The sequence below is a fragment of the Pinus tabuliformis genome, chromosome J, assembly GCF_031772625.1.
Source record: "Pinus tabuliformis cultivar Carrire ecotype Pingquan chromosome J, CPIR1, whole genome shotgun sequence".
Taxonomy (NCBI): domain Eukaryota; kingdom Viridiplantae; phylum Streptophyta; class Pinopsida; order Pinales; family Pinaceae; genus Pinus; species Pinus tabuliformis.
This window is the reverse complement of record NC_142295.1, coordinates 232,421,206-232,435,967: the sequence shown is the minus strand read 5'-3', so window position 1 is coordinate 232,435,967 and position 14,762 is coordinate 232,421,206.

Below are 14,762 nucleotides of genomic sequence, written 5' to 3'. Positions count from 1 at the left end.
ACCATATTCTAATGAACGGTTTACCCATATAATTGGTGAAAGTGGATTTGGGTTCACCGCACAAGCCAAAAATATTGATTGCTATGCAAGCTCAATGGGGCTTAGCGGCATAACTTCAGTATTACTATCAACTTCAAAATCGTTGGTAATCCTCCTTAAATAAGATGAGGTGGAAGAAATCATATTGCAAATCTCTACTCTTGTTACTTCCACCAAATCAGATGGTGATGGTAGCGTAAAAGTACCCATTAGGGAAGAATATTTAAAGATACCTACACCAACACTTTGAAGTGACAGTCGGGGTCCGTGTACCAACGGAATGCTTCCCGTAGCCTGTGAGCTAAAAGCAAAAAAGGCAAGCTGATGGATAAATGTGATTCCACCCTTAAGATGGAATGAAATAGTATGAAGGTATGTGGAAACCACAACAGCCATAGCATATACCCATGGCCTTCCCAATAAAATGTTGTAGTCGAGGGGTCAGTCAACTACCTCAACCTCAACAGTAACTGTTTTCCCCCCTAGTTCCATCTGCAGGTTACTCAAAATCCCACAAGGAGTATATGTTCGTCCATCAAAAGCTTTTAACGTGGTTGGTGATAATGACAACGATGGTGAACCAAGTGTTTTCTAGCAGCTCATTGACATAATGAAAGTAGATGCCCCCTCGTCAATAATAGTTCGATGAACATTATTATTGAGAGATTTTACTTGTATTAGGAAATATAATTGCACCGGTAACTGTGGTGTATATCCCGCATGGTTAAAAACCACAAGATTGGAATCTATAGGGTCTATTCCACCAATTGCTGACAGTAAAGCCTGCTTCTAGGAGGGACAATTGATGTCAATATGGCAATATTCTATACAGCAAACAATGATGTGAAGCCAAGTAGAGAAGATCCATGAAGCAACATGAGTATGTCTATATAGCAATATCCTAGGATACTAAATGATGATATGAAGCCAAGGAGCAAGGCCATCAGGAAAGCCAAGCCATGAGTAAGAGTCTGTTAATGGAAGAGTTAATAGAGGAGCCATATCAGGAATATCACATGTATTATATGCCTAAGAAGTCCTATTGGAGCAAGAGGAGCCATATCGGGAATATCGCATGTATTATATTCCCAAGAAGTCCCACAAAGAGGAAGAAGTCATCAAAAGAGCAGTTAACGAAGGAGCATCGCATGTAATATATGCCAAAGAAGAACTATTGGAATCCAAAGGGAAGACCGATCAAAGGAGCAGAGGAGTATATATATATATATATATATATATATATATATATATATATATATATATACACGGACCCGCTGCACCATTATAAAATGCCCTATTGTTATATCGCATTCGCGGTAATCGCAAGTTATGAAGTGTTGTCACCCCCAAAACCCCCGACTGCAATATACGTATGTGGACCCGATGATCCTATTATATCGCGCCCTAATGGTATATCACGTCCGTCATGTCAAGAGTTATGTATCGCAGAGTTTAAAGCCCGTGTCACGATTAAACTACAATTGCGATAATAACGCGGACCTGACTACACCATTGCAATATGATTTAACATATTATCGCATTCGTTGCATATCACATATATTGTAAAACCTTGCCACTCTATAAAGAGTCAATTGCGATATATATATGGACCCGATGGATTCATTAAAAATAGTTCATTGGATGTTGCATCCGTCACATCGATAGAAGGGGAGTTGGCCATGTTGTGTGCAAAACTACCGATTGCGATAAAGTTGTGGAGGAGCGGACCCGATGAAGTTATAGATGCAGGCGTAATGTATTTGAAGTCCAGCCTTAAGCGTTTAGTCAGGTTTTTCCGTGTATTCCTGTGTATTTCGATAAATGTGTTGCCCGGGGTTTTTAAGGCCAAAAGCATAAATTAACATTTCCAATAGTTTAGTGGGCCTGAATGATTGCGATTGCAATTGTGACGTGGCATGTGGGGCCTCCCTGTTGGTACTATCTCTCCAATGAAATCCTTTGTAATCAATGAAGTCTAATGTATGAATATTATTAAAGGAAATGGACCTCTTTGATATTTTTAATAAGCAACATTTCTTTGTATTTCGGCGCACTTCCTCCTGAACATGTCCAATGAGTGTTGATGAACACGAAGAGACAGAGGAAGCAAGATATCGGGAAGCCGAAGATCAAGCAATCAAAGGAGGAAGCCAAAAGGTCAAGAGAGCACAAAGGTAGCAGAAGTTCAAGCGAGCGAAAGGGAAGCCAAAGGTCAGGCGTATCAGTATAAGAAAATAGAGAATTTCCTTTATGTTATTGTTGTTGAAAAACTGGAAGAAACAGAGGCAGCCGTAGGTCCAATAGAACAGAAAAGGGCCGAAGGTCCAACAGGACAGGAAGCATTTGGAGGACGAGCATCTCTATTGATCGCGTTACCCTATGAAAGACTCAGACCTGTGATGAATTAATCAGGTACACAATGCAATCTGAAGAACAATTCTGTGCTGTAATAAATAAAGTTTTATCTGACATTGTTTGAAGGGAGAAGTAGCCAGCAAAGAAGCAGTCATGCTAAGGCATTTACTGTGACAGTTAGAACAGATTCTTGAACAGAAAGTTGGTTCTTGTGCAGAGCTTAGTGCAGCTAATAGTAGACTCACTAAAGCTGTGTGGAGACATTATCAGAGATCATGATGACTATTGCAGACTCTGTGTGGACAGTATGAAGAGTTGTAAAGACTCCTTCATAAGAATACTGGATTCCATTGATGATGTAGCATGGAGACTACAATGAAGCTGTAAAAAAACAGAACTCAATAAAGAAGAGTTCTTAGATTAGAACATTACTATCAAACATGCCTTGACAATATTGGGTTGGAGCCCTTGGATTTGGTGTGTCAGAAACTAGAAGGATTGGTGTCCTTGGGATTGGTGCCTCAGAAAATGAAAGGATTGGTGTCCTTGGGATTGGTGCCTCAAAAACTGGAAGGATTGGTGTCCTTGAGGTTGGTGCCTCAGAACTGGAAGGATTGGTGTCCTGGGAGTTGGTGCTCCTAAGTCCAAGGTTGGTTCCTTGACAAAACAGAGTTGGTGCTCTGGAGGTTGGAGCCTCACAAAAGTCCAAGTTGGTGCTTGGCAATAGATTGGAATTATATATATATTGTATCTATTTTATTGTAAAGATTATATTAATAAAAGAATTTATTCTTGTTGTTCATCTTGTGTTCTGAATATAAATGTTTTAACTGGTAAAATAACAATTGAAAAAGAAATATTGATTCACCCCCCCAGTATTTCCAACAAATTTTGTAACACCTCGAGTGTCGACATAACAGAAGTTGATTGAGCAATATCTTCCACTATGTTGTAGTTCTAAGCTGCTCGAGCCCCAGGGTTAAATGTCGATTTATGCACAACTCCCTTTGGTGGTTTTATTGTCAATTCTGGCGCAATAGGTGGTGGAATATTTTCAGATGAAGTTGAAGTCGAAGGATTAGGTTGATCAGTGGCCTGATTATTTGACGACGATGGTGGATTTCCATAATATTTATTTCTCGTTGACACCAAAACTTTCTTTTGTGACTTTGCGATGGATAACATAAGTACTTGGGATGTGGAAGCATGGTTTGTCGCAACCAAATGTGTCTCCGAGTTCGGAAACAGATTAGTCAACACTGTAGATGTGTTAGAAGTCTTTAGAAGTTTAGAGACTTCTTAGCGGTGTGGAAAATCTCTTGTAAAATGCTCGTCATTATAGATTAGACATGGATAAAGAGGTTTCCTTACCGAAGTAGAGGAATCAGATGATTTCTCTTGAGGGGAATTACCTTGTTTCTTCTTGTTTTTCCACTTTTTCTTGCCTCCTGGTTGCTTTTGATTTTTGCCTTTTTCAGATGACACGGCATTGACTTCAGAAGCAAGAGTGTTTTTTGATGCATTGGTAGTTTGATTGGTAATGGAAAGCGTTTGACCAGATGGTCTTCCTTCCATTTGTGTGCTCGAAGAACCAATCACATCATCGTCGGCATGAGAGTACTTACTCGATTGTGGAGGAGGAGGAACAGTGAAAGTTGGTCGGGGCGCATTGGGAATCTTGTCATAGAGCATGCCAGATTGTGTACAGATAAAATCCAAATATTGGGCACGAGCAATTACTTGATCTTCTGTGACAACTCCACATTTTGCCACATCCTCAGTGATTGATGGCAACAAGGATTTTATGAACCACTCAACCAAAAGCTAATCAGGAACATATGTCTTAGCCATTCGACGATGACGCCTCCACTCATGAAAATGATCTGATATATGAGTAGCAGTAGTATATTTTAAGTTGGTTAGGAGTTCCATTCCAGTCTTGTATTTGATAGGTAACTGGAAGTGGGTAAAAAATGTGGTGGCTAAAGTCGTAAATTTGTCGAAAGAAGCTCATGGTAACTCAATGTACCACTTTGCAGCCGGACCAGTAAGCGTTCTTTGGAAAAGACGGAGTCTAACCAAGTCATCATTCAATGAGTTTGATGAACACCACAAATGAAAGGTCATGACATGATTTGATGGGTCTTCTCCGGGATTTCCATTGAATTTTGGTATGTCAGAAGGTAACTTACGCGGAATTACCTGCCACCAAGGTGCATATAAGATTGGATCATTAGTGAGCCGATTTAAATCTGATAATTCTAGAGTTGTTACAAACGGCAACTATCGATTCAAGTCAGGTTGAGCATACCCAGGATATGATGGAATTGCCTGAGCAATAGGTCTTTGCATACCAACATATGGCATCTGCATTTGGCAACCTTGATAAGGTGGTTGTTAAACAAATCCGACATAAGGTGGTTGTTGATAACCAGGTTGAATTTGTGGTTGTCCATAACCAACAAAGACTTGTTGACCAGGACCTGATATTTTCCAAACCCAGGTTGAGCCCGTTGGGCAGGTCCAAATTGAGGTTGGAATTGCGGGAATTGAGGCTGTTGAAATTGGGGCTGCCAGAGTTGTTGAATCAACTGTTGTTGCTGTTGATACAACTGTTGTTGATTTAATAGTTGTTATTGCCCAACAATGAAAGGTTGGCCAGGTTGTGAATAAACTATACCAGTGTAAGCCTGAGTCACTCCAGATAAAGGTATACTAACTTGAGGTTTTTGGACCCCAGACACAAGTGGTTGTTGTATAACAGCTTGAGAAACTTGAACTTCTTGACCTGAAACTTGTGGTTGCGAGGTAGAAGGACCAGTTTGTATAGGTTGAGATACAACTGTTTGAACCTGCGAATGTAGTGCAGTGGTAACAAACAGGTGTAGTAGGAATAGTTGACACAGTTTGCATTGGTTGTGTTGGATACACAAGCCTTGGTTGAATTGGCATTGTTGGTTGCCATTGACAAACTCAAATTCCAGGTTGACCTGAATACTGCGGGATACTACTATATGATGTTCCTCCAGGGTATGGAGAATAAGGTGAATAAGCATATCGCTCTCCATATGGTGGAAATCCAGTATGTAATGGATACATAGGTCTTTGTTGAATAGATTGTCTAGTTTGATATTGATATGCAGGATCAAACTATTGAGTTCCCAGTAAAGAAGAACCAGGTAAAATTCTGATTGAGGACATGGGTGATGATCATGGTGTAGAAGCAACCCTTGAGTGGGTTCCAGATAAAGATTGGTAACCAACCGGGATGGACGATTCACCATATAGGTGTGACTCAAGTGTAGTAGAAAACATCGAAGAGGTTACAACAGAAGATTCTACTGCAATTGCATCAGATGATACAGTCTGGGATGTTGACAGTTGTTCAGCCATAGTTAACTGACCCAAAAGTTGTCCTAAAGAATCGACGGGTACTTGAAAAGAAGCAGGATCAAAAGGAGCAGTAAAATGAGGAGTATGAGGGTAAAGATAAAGCCTAGTTCCAAAATGGAATGGGGTTCTAGGTGTAGAATCTTCTTCCAACTCTTCCTCGACAACAGTTGAACCAGGTGGAAGAACTTCACCGTCTAGTCCGTAATAGACTTCTAGTGTTGATAAAGTGGAAGTTTCAGTAGTTACTGATGTCTAAAGGGTAACCGGTTGATTGTCTTCCGGTAAAGTAACAACTTCTGAATGTTCAAATTCAAAGTCCAGATGTTCGGGTAAAAGAAAAACAGTTTCAGAGAGATGTTCCTGAACAACTTCAGGTTCAGATGTAACTTCTGTTTGAACTATGATAGGTTTTGGATTAACTTCTGGTTGAATTGATTCAAGTTCAGAAGTAATTTCTTGTTGAGCAACTTCAAGTTTAGGATCAACTTGTTGTTGAACAACTTCGGTTACTATTTCACTACGATTAGTGATAATGTCCTCAGGTAATTATGAAGCTTCCTCTTCAGAAACAGATGTACCAGAAATAGTTGGAGTAACTTGAGTCTCAATACTTACCGAAATAGATGATTAAGGTAATTCAAATGAAGAACTAGGAGTTCTTGATGTACTTGACTCAGATAAGTGGGACTGCTTTGACCAAATAGGTGTAGCTTCGGGCGTCAAAGGCCGTTTACTCGTTGTTCTCCATGAACGACGGGGTAAGGGTTGATGTTCCTCCACGATTGTTGATTGATTTTATTATCAAAGAAGAAATAAACAAAAAGGGGTAATCTAGGCAAAAGGTTTACCAAGCAACTGTGAACTGTAGAATACCTCTTGGCGAACCAAGAAGTACGGGTAGGCAATCTCCCCGAATGCTATGTTCAGTGTATCACCGTGTACAAGGCGGCCAACTTGGTTACCTAAGGATGGATAGCAACCTAGTGTTGTCCTCCCATATATACCCGTAGGTACATGGAGGCCCAGTCCGTATAAGCATTGTCTAATGAAAAACTGCAAAGTGAGAGCATTCCCATATACTTTACGTACTGTAACACCACCATATATACCCGAAGGTATGTGAACAGGCTACGATATACTCATGTACGTGTAATGAGGTATCACACTCGAGATGTATTGCAGACAAGTTAGTGACAACTAATTTGTTTTACGATGTTAGAACACGTCTCTAGCCTAGAACCACTAAATGTTTTTCATTATTGATAATGCTCCATTAGGTAAATTGATGCTAATTTTAAGTTGATATTGCTTAGGAATTTGCCTTTCAAGTTCACCACATGATGTATTCTGAAATTCCTAGGAATGAAACTATCATGATAAGTACTCTTTCCATTCAATTTAATGATGAAAATCCTAGCTACTAGGGATAGAGCAATCAGATTTCTTTCGATCAAAGAGCAAAGAGCACAATCTAATGCAATTTCCCTACACTATTCCTATGAGCACACACAAAAATTTTAGTGCAACATGCATGTATTTCTTTTCGATTTCCTTAATGTGAATGCAAACAAAAAGGAAACTATGCTCATACAATCAATCAATATTTAACAAGAACAAAGACTTTACAACAGTTCTGTTTCTAAGGAAAAGAAGACTTTTACGACACTTTCTTTCAAACAGAGATTAATTAACTATATTCTAACTTTGACTATAAATCGATAATGACAAAGAAAACACTTGAGAAAAATTATTAACTAAGTCAAAGTAGGGCTATCAAAGGAGATAGAAACTTGTTCTCTGAGACATGACATTCATTGATCAATCAACAAACAAACAAACCGAGAAAAGTTGGCAAAAACTCATTCCAAAGGTGGGAAATTGACCCTAGGAGGATCAGTGTAGCCCTGAATGGGGGACAATGCGCTTCAAAGCACTGTACCTAAGCCAAGGGTGCTTTGCAGTGCACTGTGTGCCTCACAAGCCTGCGCTGGTGACAGTGAGCCATTTCAAAAGGCAATTTGACATAGTTTTGACCAAAAATTCAATGCAAAAGAGCTGAAATACAATCAATGAACACAAGTAGGGTCTGTAAGAATGTCCTAGGAGGTGGATAAGATACTAGGAAAGAGGATCCCCAGCGGAGTTGCCAATTTGTTTTGGAGAATTTGGTATCTACGGATAAATATTAATTCCCTAGATAAGTAGCCATATCTAGAACAACAATTTAAAGTATTTTAGTCTTTTCCTATAAGCAATAGATAAGATGAGAAGATGAGAAGACCTACTTGTAGTTCTGCTTTCCTCTTGTCTCCTTTGTATCGATCTTGTCACTCCTTCCCGTACTTAACACACTTGAGAAGTACCTGTAAACACAAATAGAAAACAAAGAATCGATCAAAGCAAAAGATCTATTGAATATAAGTGAATGGAATCAGATACATTTCACACATATAAGCATTATAAGACAATACAAACATATGGGAGAAAGGTTCAAATACTTTATTGAATAGAAGAAGGAATTACAACCATTGTGTCTGATTCAAAGTCATTCCTCCAGCTTGGATCCCATCCACATCACATCAAAAGCATGACAAACTTGTAGCATTACAATACTTGCTTCAAAGCCAATTCTCATAGCAACATTATCTCCTTACAATTCAACATAATCTATCCCCTGATCACTTAGATGAGTGGTCAATTTATAGGAAGATGAAGGAGGTTTTGTCATAAATGGTGGTATTGAATGGCCTTCCATACTTAGAATTAGTTCCATGGAGGAAGGGATGAGAGGATAGGATGCATCTTAACTCATTCCTCATCCATTTTCGAGTTCATAGGAGTTGATAAGTGAGGGAACCTTCTAGATGACTCCAAAAGATAAGAATATTCCCCAAACCCTATGTGAATTTCACTCAAACTCGCCCAACGCAGGTGAAAGGAGGCCTAAGTGCTCTGCAAAGCACCCTGACATGGACTTAACTACTCTACAGTGCACCCTTACATGGGCCTACCTACGCTGGTCCCTCTGGAGGTCATTTCAAGACATCTTCATGTCATGAAACTGTTTGGGAAGGAGGCATTCAAAAGCGTGACTTGTTTAGGGCATGTAGCAACTGAAATTAGGGTTTCATGAGCCCTAAAACACTAATCTAAATGATGGGAGTGATGTGCCCAAATGGATCTGTAACACACCTAGTTAAATACTAAGTTGCAATAATGATATACCGCGCGCCCGTCTTCTTTCTTGGTGGTTGCATTGGGACCTATAAAGTCAATGGCCCATTTCTCAAACGCCTGCAACAAAACTTGGGGATTTAAAGGAAATTCATCCCTTCACGAAGGTTTCCAAATCCTTTGGCAAGCATCACATGCCTTGCAGTATGCCTTAGAATCCTTATGTAATTTTGGCCACCATAACCCAGCGCGCAAAATATTTTGCGGGGTTGCTTTCCCTACATAGTGACCTCCTGCCACTCCTCCATGGGCTTCAGCTAGGATATTAGTGCATTCAACTCTGGAACATACCTTCGTAATATCTCATCTGACCCCATCTTATACAAATGACCTGCAATTACCGAAAAGTCTGCAACGCAAACGACTAACTCCTTCTTTTGTTGAGTGGAATAACCTTCCGGAGTTGTTCCCGTTGTTAAGAACTAAATAATATTAGTAAAATGATCACCCACGACTACGCGTCTGGTCGTCCTTCTTCCAGACTACTTGGTTCATCACCTATTTCAATCCTGGATAGATGGTCTGGGCCTGCATTCAGCCTTCCAGGTTTCACAATTACTTCAAAGTCGTACTCCTAGAACAATAGTAACCATCGACATCTCTTACCCCCCAACATAGGCTTATTGACTAGGTATTTCAGCGCAGAGTGATATGTATACATTTTAAAATGGACACTTAACAAATAATGTCTAAACTTCTGCAGTGCGTAGACCATTGCCAACCCTTCGCGCTCTGTGGTGGAGTAATTCTTCTCGGCTTTGGATAACTTCCTACTCACGAAAGCTATTGGATGATTGATCTCTCCCTCACCTACCTATGTTAATACTGCTCCTAGCACAATGAAGGAGGCATCAACATGTACATAAAATTCCTTTTTCCAGTCTGGAAACACCAAAATAGGTGTTGTCACCATTTTCTCCTTCAAGGCATCTAGGTTGCACTGACAATCTTCATCCCAGAAAAACATCGCATCCTTCTTCAACAATTTTTCCATCAACGTGGTTATCTGGGCATATGCCTTGATAAACTTCTTGTAGTACCCAGCGTGTGCCAATGTTGCACACAGTTGTTTCACGTTTCGAGGGGCTTCCAAATTCACAATTACAATGATCTTCCCAGGGTCCACCATCAATACCTGCTTATAGACAATATGGCCAAGAAAAATTCCAAAAAGCACACAGAAAATACATTTCTTTAAGTTTAGCGGGATTTGATACCTTCGACAGATATCCAGCATTAGGCGTAGACTCACAACATGTTGCTTTACCAACCCAAACATAGTCCAATCATCAAAATATACTTCCAGAAATTTATGAATAAACTCTTTGAACGTCGCGATCACTACCTGGGAAATATTGCAAGTTATGTTCTTCAATCTGAATGGCATAACTGTACATTGAAAGCAACCCCACTCAGTCGCGAAGGTTGTTTTGATTCGATCCTCCGACGTGATCTTTATTTGATGATAATATGAAAACCCATCAGTAAATGAATACACCTCCTGTTCGCCAACATTATCTAATACTTTGTCATTAAACAGTGTTGGAAACGGATCATGCACACAGGTGTAATTCAACTTCTGCAGATACGCATATGCGGATCTCACCCTTCTGCTTATTTTCTTGGACTACCATTGGGTTTACCCAATCTGATTCTTCTACAGGCTCGATAATACCATCTTCTAGCATTTTATCCAGTTCTAGGTGCACCTTTTCCTTATACTTTGGATTCAGTCGATAAGGTCGCTACTTAATAGGCTTCTCATTCAGTTTCAATGTGATCTTCATAACACCTAAATCACCAACAATCCCTTTCAAATCTGAAAACTTCATTGGGAATAAGTCCAGGTACTCGCGCAACAACTCATCTACCTTATCAACCGTATCCTCATCCCAATAGTCTCTTATCTTCGTGAACTTAAGTTCTTCTTCAGATCCAATGTTTACCTGTCAAGTTTTCAAAGGCTCTGATATATTTGAGTTCGCCAACTTTGGTCCTTCGACTTTGCGTTTTCCTTCAGTTTCAGGAATGGTAATATTCCATGGATCATCCTCTTCTTCAACAGTCACAGTATAGCATTCCAGGGCGTGGTGCAGTTGTGTACTCCAATCTGGCTGAGTCCATTCTACCGGTTCCTTCGACATTCTAAATATGGCTGCTTTAATTTCTTTTAGTGCCTCATCAATGCTCTCAAACCCATCCTTAAAGCTGAAGGTTAATAGAAAACTCTACCTTAAAACGTCCCATTAATTCGTTCCATGACGAAGCTCCATTTCCAAATACCATTTCATTGGGATCGTATCTAACGTATGACAGAAGATATCCACCCATTCTGGTTGTGGTTTTGTCCCCCAAGCGCCTTAGTCCATCATGCTAAATGATTGCGCATATCATCCTTCCCACTCTACTTTTCTGTGATTCTAGTATTAGCATAGCCAAACCTTAACTTCATCATTCTTCTGTATTCTCTCCATCCTGTAAAGCTCTCCTTGTCCGTACCCCACCAACGGGCAGGTGTAGCACGCGGCACCAATTCCAGTGCCTGGAATCGATGTTATTCCGGTACTTCTTTTTCAAATTTATCCAGAAACAGTTCCACATCAGTCAAACCATCATAATTCAGAAGATTTCTTACCTCAGTCGAGACACACCTCAGCGACTTGGTCATCATATTGCAGTGAAGAATAGATAATTCATGCAGTCGATTATGCTAGTGTTCAAGCTCTTCATCTGAATTTGATGCGCAGGAGCTATCCCTGTCCCACACAATTTGTCCATCAGCTGTAGGATTGATCCAATCCTCATCTCACGTTGTTATCTTGTATATCTAATCTAAATCATCATCACTTTCTACATAGTCATGCACAGATTCAGTATAATGTGCTCCTTATGCAGGGTCTAATGACACTACAACCCTGAGCAACTTATTTTCAAATGACATATTTCGCTTCTTCAAATTTATTACCCCGTTCATATCAATAGCCCAGTCAATTCCTAACAGCACGGGGTATGGGTTACTATCATCCACTATCTCAATGACCTCAAATTTAGCTAGTGAATTCGCACCCTCAATGTCCACCATTACACCATATAAGTGCCCCATTGGAATAATCTTTTGTTGATTTTCCATGCGCAACTGAATAGGAGACCACTGCAACTCAGGTCTCCCCATCCTTTCCCATGTCTACTTAGGCAAGACATATGCGTCAGATGCTAGATCCAAGATTACCTAGTCCATTTCATACTCTCCTATCTGTGCAGTTACCCTCATCTCGCGCCTCATTTGTGCCTTATGCTTACCAATCTTCCTTACTGTGCATTGCTCTGTAGGAGTCTTTTCCTTATTAGCGCACTTGCCTATTAAGTCTTGCAATCATTCGACAGATTTCTGATCACGCAACAACTTCATACAAGTCTTTAGAAAGGTAGCTAGTATTGAAGTATCTACTTCTTGCAATGCATTAGTCTCCAACATTTTCTCTTGACTTCCTGAGGTGGAGGCCTCAGCGAAGTTCTTCTTTGCTTCCAAGAAAGTTTCTTTAGCGTGATTCAAATCAAAGTCAACTTCCTTCTCAACAGCCTTGCGTACCCATCCGTCTTCCTCAAGCTGCTTACCTTTATCTGCACCAGTCATCATACCACTTCTCAACACAATATTGACACTCTAATCCTCTTCGCGAGGCTCAACCCTCATCATCTGAATGTTCTATGTAGGCTATTGGGGCTGCGCCTTCTTCTCTTGCATCTTTTCCATAAGAACCAAACATTCCTCTATGACATGGTCAAACTGTTGACAATACTAACATGAGGGACATGTGGGATTTGTATAATCTCGTGCGAAGTGCCCTGCTTCGCCATAATTAAGCATATTACCTACCCACGCCCTCGTCCTAGTCCAATGCCTCTTCCTCTTCCTCGGCCTTGGAATCCTCCACGTGTTGCTCTTGCACCTTGATCTTGAGGCCGGTTCTCTACCTACATTCTGTAGGTAGGGGTCCTATCCATCATCAGCTCATAAATTCTACAATGGCATTCATCGTGCCCTACAGACTTACAGAAATTGAAAAATAATTGTTGCGGGATCTGTACAAACTTCTACAATAGATGGCAGTTATCAATAGCATGTTGTCCTATAACCTGACAAATAATGCACCACAACGTAGCTCCCGCACTTGTCCCAACATTATTCTCATGCTTCAGGGGTACAGGCCCTCCCCCTATAATATAATTCTTAAAGGATAGGCAATGGTCCTTATCATGTCCATGGCTCTTACATTTCAGATACCATATCTCCGCGCGCACCTCTGGTTGAGTTTCCCTTCCTTTCTTTAAGCTCTACAACTCCAAGTGCAGGCTTTCCAGCTGCGAATGAATTTGTTTCACTCCAAGGTTCGTATCCTGAATAGGCGATGCATCTAGCCTCATCATGATCTCCAAGGCTTCTGATTGTGTCACTATTTTATGCTATGACAGAGGTATTCTTAAATGTGGCAAGAGCGATGCTATAAACCAGTCATGATGTTGGGTATCTGAGATTTGCATATTAGCCTGCCTGATCAGGCACTTCAACCTCTGATCAAAGTCCCAAGGTGTCTCATCGACCTTCTGTCAGATTTCCTTAAATTCAATTACTGATTGCGCCTCTAACTTAGGCTTACTGAACTCCTTGTTCAAAGCTAGCTGGGTATTTTCCAATGACGTGTTGGGGTTATCAGTGCAATACTTGATATACCATGTTAATGCATGGTCCTGTAAAGCTGTAACCAACTACGCTTTCTTAATATTATCATCCGTAATCTGTTGTGTTGTCCAAACAACATCTGCGACAAACCAAAATTATTCTAGTTCTTCGGTCCCCGTTCCTTTAAAAATTGGCATCTTCATCGTGTTTTCCATGTTGAATGGTGGGGGCGGGGGTGGAGACATGGGTGAAGGTGTATGAGGCGAAGGTGGAGTGGATGGGTGAGGTATCCTCGGAATACCCTACATTATCAATTGAACTTCACTTCGGTGTAGTTAGCACTTCCCCTTCATCACCGCTTGAAGGGTGTTCAATGAGCGGACCATATTCTAGGCTGGATCCTTCATTCCTTCTAAAGAATTTCCCACTTCGAGTAGCCCCAAACATAAAGGTAATTTCATAACCCTCTTTTCACATAACAACATTTTAATCCAAGTCTTCAGTGAGTTGAAATACTTACCTCACAGTCCCTTAAAGATTCTTCGCTCCACTTCGTTATAGCTAATATTCCTATCGATCGTGAAATAAGTAATAAAACTGCCCAACGTGAGATCAACCCAGTGATCCATAGGCCACGCGATATTGCTCTCTGATGCTTCCAAATGTCGCACCAATTCAAGAGTCCACACTATAGGGCCTTCGATCCTCCACGTCCCTTGACTATCATCTAATTTCGACAACCACTTGTATAGTTCTTTAGGGAAGAAACATAAGAATGCGTCGATCTCGTTTGTATAAAAAATCTCTGCAACCACTGCTCCTTGGATAATTTAGGGCTCCTATTTTCCTGAGCTGCGAACGCATGCGATTTCCGTTCAATCCATTATCAAGCTCTTTCTTCGTAGGAAACCATTTATCACACATCTCTCAGATAGATCCCAGTCTCAGCAACAAAACCATTTGTTGACTTAAAGGGGGCTAACCCAGGTTCAGAGTTGTTTGTGCCAACCAAAAAACAATAACTGTTGGCCCTTTCGGAAACAACCTGCGTAGTGTAGGC